Source organism: Portunus trituberculatus, chromosome 17, assembly GCF_017591435.1.
Source record: "Portunus trituberculatus isolate SZX2019 chromosome 17, ASM1759143v1, whole genome shotgun sequence".
NCBI lineage: Eukaryota > Metazoa > Arthropoda > Malacostraca > Decapoda > Portunidae > Portunus > Portunus trituberculatus.
Genome location: NC_059271.1, coordinates 33800025 through 33805024, shown reverse-complemented (window position 1 = coordinate 33805024; position 5000 = coordinate 33800025).

Sequence of the window (5000 nt, the reverse complement as noted above, 5' to 3'; positions counted from 1 at the left end):
CTACTGTATTACTACCGGACGTAAAGAGGTCGAGGGAGGGGGAAAGAAAGGAAGGCGGAGGAGACGTGAACACGAATAAAAACCCATCATAAAACGTGAATACGCGGCCTGGTCCACCACATCCTTAGATCGCTGGATGCGCCTGTCCTCGCTCAGGCCAGGGTTTGTCGCTGTCATTTTTCACATATTCAGACAGATATCAAAGGAAACGTACACTGTGTTGAATTTATCTGTTTACCCGAACATTAAACTTCTTCCACTAAAAACCATTATAATTTTGTGTTTCGTTTTGCTGTGAACTTTGAGAATTTTCCCTGCTACACATTACGGGAAGATATCTTAGAATTTTCTGAGCAAGTAAAGATTGAAACTTATTCCAAAAAATGCAGTCTAATCTTGTGTTCCACTAATCTAGAAAGAAAAAAATAGTGAGAAAGACAAAAATAGGATCTTGAACGTCGTATAATAGGAAAAAGAGAAAAAGATAAAAATAGCATCACAAGTATTATACAATAATAAAAAAAAAAAAAAATTAGTAAGCACACTTCAACTATTTTTTTTTTCTAGTACAATTTCCTTTAATACTGGATCTTCACCTCCTAACCTGCAAAGTTTATTTATAACACAATGTGTATCAGGCGCCGTAAATCCAAAACCCTTCAGATCATCCCAGAAAGAGGGAAAGACATGCATATGTATTACATGCGTACGTATAAGTACGTAACTACTTTTGTTCTTTTTCGACGTTCTCTCTCTCTCTCTCTCTCTCTCTCTCTCTCTCTCTCTCTCTGTTATTGGTAGACCCGTGTATAGAGCTTGTGTCACGACTTGATACTCCTTATAAGTCACCAATTACCATTAATTTACTTCCGGTCTTCACTTTCTCCCTGACAGAAAGATTCACTCCGGCACAATCCGGTGAGTCCTTTTTGCTTTCACCTTGGACTTCTGCAGACGTATAATCTCACTTTCAAAAGTCAAAAAGTGGGCCGAGTGCCAGGTATACACCACGCACTTTTTCTTTCGGAGAGCCACACGAAAGAAAGAAAGCCGGTCCTACTCGTGAACGAACATATGCAACAGCGGGTGATGGTCGTGATGAGGAAAGTCGTAAAGAGGGAAAGTTTGCGTTACTTATTCAGCGAAGCTTCAACAGAAGTTTTCCATTGCTTTCCAGTAATTTGCTTGAACATTTTCCTTCTTCCTCATCATATTTCTGAAATGATAATTTTCCCCATAAGTTCAGTTCAAAATGGTCTTGTCTGAGCCGCGACCAAGCAGGCAGATGGGACGTAACACAGGCACGATACAGCCAACAGCTGAGAGAGAGAGAGAGAGAGAGAGAGAGAGAGAGAGAGAGAGAGAGAGAGAGAGAGAGAGAGAGAGAGAGAGAGAGAGAGAGAGAGAGAGAGAGAGAGAGAGAGAGAGAGAGAGAGAGAGAGAGAGAGAGAGAGGAGAGCAGGCAGGTGATAAATAAAAAAAAAAATGTTAGAGTAAATATCTCGACTGAAAGACGCAATAGGGAAAGTGAGAAGAATTATGACTGCATCGTTACCAGCAAAATATCATTGTCAATGCACGTCATGGCGAAAGTAAGGCATGAAGGACACCAGTATATTCTTTTTTCATTGATGTCACTATTCGTTGCACTGTTAATCAAATTGTTCTATGCGTTTAACTGCATATTCAGAAAGAGAGAGAGAGAGAGAGAGAGAGAGAGAGAGAGAGAGAGAAGTTGAAGAACCGTAACCTTAAGTCAGGTTCACTCAGGTTGATGTACCCTAAAGTCTCCCTACTCCATCTTTTCTTTTCTTTTTTTTCTTAATCTCCCTTTTTTCGTAGCGAGGACAAGTAATATAGCAGTTTTTTCCGATCTTGGGATAGGCCTGAGACCAGGCACACACCACACACCGGGATAACAAGGTCACAACTCCTCGATTTACATCCCGTACCTACTCACTGCTAGGTGAACAGGGGCTACACGCGAAAGGAGACACACCCAAATATCTCCACCCGGCCGGGGAATCGAACCCCGGTCCTCTGGCTTGTGAAGCCAGCGCTCTAACCACTGAGCTACCGGGCGTGTGTGTGTGTGTGTGTGTGTGTGTATACATATATATAATTCATCACGGTCGTCTGCTGGTCACCCAGCCAGCCATCCCCATTACGGAGCGAGCTCAGAGCTTATAGACCGATCTTCGGATAAGACTGAGGCCACAACACACTTCACACACCGGGAAAGCGAGGCCACAACCCCTCGAATTACATCCCCTACCAATCTATTGTTAGGTGAACAGGGGCTACACATTAAGAGGCTTGCCCATTTGTCTCGCCGCTTCCCGGAACTTGAACCCGGACCCTCTCGGTTGTGAACCGAGCGTACTAACCACTACACTACGCGGTTTGTGTGTGTGTGTGTGTGTGTGTGTGTGTGTGTGTGTGTGTGTGTGTGTGTGTGTCATTCACCTGAGGTCGTCTGCTGGTCACCCAGCCAGCCGTTGCCCTACGGATAGAACTCAGAGCTCGTACTGACTGAGAGAGAGAGAGAGAGAGAGAGAGAGAGAGAGATTGCTGGAAAAGTGTCGTGTAAATTTGTCATAATAGCTTCATTCAATTATCTTCATTACATCGACTATTGTTAGGTACAAGGAGAAACTACAATTAAATCCTTTCTTTGTTAATAATGCAAATATTCTCAGATCTCTTTTTCTAATCAGTGTAGGTTTGTTTAGCACGTTCTGCTGTGATTGTAGCAATAAAGCATACCATTAAAAGTCACATAAAGAGAGCCAAGAACTTATACAAAGGGTTTGAATGTGAAATACATGAATATACACACGCGTGAATTAACAAATAGACTGAACAAATACAAAGACTCGGAAAAGAAACCAGCACTGTAGAGGTCCAATGAAACATAAATGAATGAATAAATAAACAAATAACGAAGTATATGAACACGTAATTAAAACACAAATAAAGTTACGTAAAAAAAGTCGCCATGTTGACAGTGCACTGAAGCCCACAGAGAAAGCTTGACCATCCATCCCCTTCGCCCTTTCGCCACTTGCCTGTCGCCTCGCCGCCACAACAAACCTTCACCCTGCCACGCCCCACCACGCTCCGCCCTCAACCTGCTGCGCCTCGTGAAGGGGTTGGACGGAATTACGACATATTACACTTGGCATGTAAAAGAAAAGTTCACTATCTCACACACACACACACACACACACACACACACACACACACACACACACACACACACACACACACACACACCGTAGGTATTCCATTATTGTCTTCTTGCCATTACTACTACATCCTACCACTTACATTACCACCACCACAATAATAACAATAGCGACAACGACAACAGCGAGAACGATAACAAAAATAAAGTCAACAACAACAATAATAGTGGTAATGATAATATAATAATCATACTAATAATAATGATAATAATTATAATCATTGTAACGATGATGATAATGATAATAATTATATTTATTGTAATGATGATGATGATAATGATAATAATAATAATAATAATAATAATAATAATAATAATAATAATAATAATAATAATAATAATAATAATAATAATAATAATAATAATAATAATAATAATAATAATAATAATAATAATAATAATAATAATAATAATAAAAACAACAATGTTAATGATAATGACAACTATAGTAATAATAATAATAATAATAATAATAATAATAATAATAATAATAATAATTATTATAATAATAATAATAACAATAATAATGATATCATCATCATCAGCAGCAGCAGCAGAATCATCCAAATATACTATTTTTTCCTCAATTATGGCTTGTATTTTCTTGTCTCTTCAATAAGAAAAAGAAAAAAAAAAAAAATCCCAGACAGGGTTGCTACTTTTTCTGGTTGAGTGTGCAGTGTCCGGTGTTTTGGCAGGTGCACGCCGAGAGAATATGGAGAATGGAGGAAATGACGTTAAACGGGCAGCTTCAAGTGAATTGTGAACAAAGTTAATGATCCTTGTCGCCTTTTAATTGTGACCTCAACATTCTGAGCTGAATTTTCGGGAAAGAAAATGTAATGACTTTCCACAGTTTTCTTGAGGTAGAGAGGTACAGTAATACGATATTCGCTCCTTGGGTTGATTTCTCAACATCTTAATGTCTTATCTTAACTTTTTAATGGGTTCATGTGAAAGTGGTTGAGATGTTCCACGATGTTTTTAACTTTTCTTGTGAAAACTTTGTAGGTTCTTGTATATTTGTATGAACTGTGTATTGTGTATGATATCATGCATCATCTTTTGTAGTACGCGACACTTTTAATAAGTCTAGTGATAGTTTATCAAAGATTTTGCGCCATCAATTAAAGAGAACAATTCCTCAGAACTCGACAAACAACCTTAGCGGCCTCTGGAAATAGTGTATGTAAAATCATGTGAGAGCAGAATGTTTCTACATATGGACCCAAGTGAAAAGAAAACCACGAACATGAGCATCGCGAGACGACTGCTCGACACTATATACCTGTAGTGGTACTAAAAGTGCTGATCTGTGAACCAGTCCCGATCACTCCGCGGGCCATCACCTGCCGGTACGCGCATGAGATATACATGTTTAGGAGTGCTGAGCAACACACCACCCCGCCGACCCAGCGACGAAGGAAAGGAAGACACTAAACGACATTCAATTCTGCCCCAAACTCATTAATCCATATTATCTATCTATCTATCTATCTATCTATCTATCTATCTATCTATCTATCTATCTATCTATCTATCTATATATATATATATATATATATATATATATATATATATATATATATATATATATATATATATATATATATATATATATATATATATATATATATATATATATATATATATATATATATATATATATATATATATATATATATATATATATATATATATATATATATATATATATATATATATATATATATATATATATATATATATATAT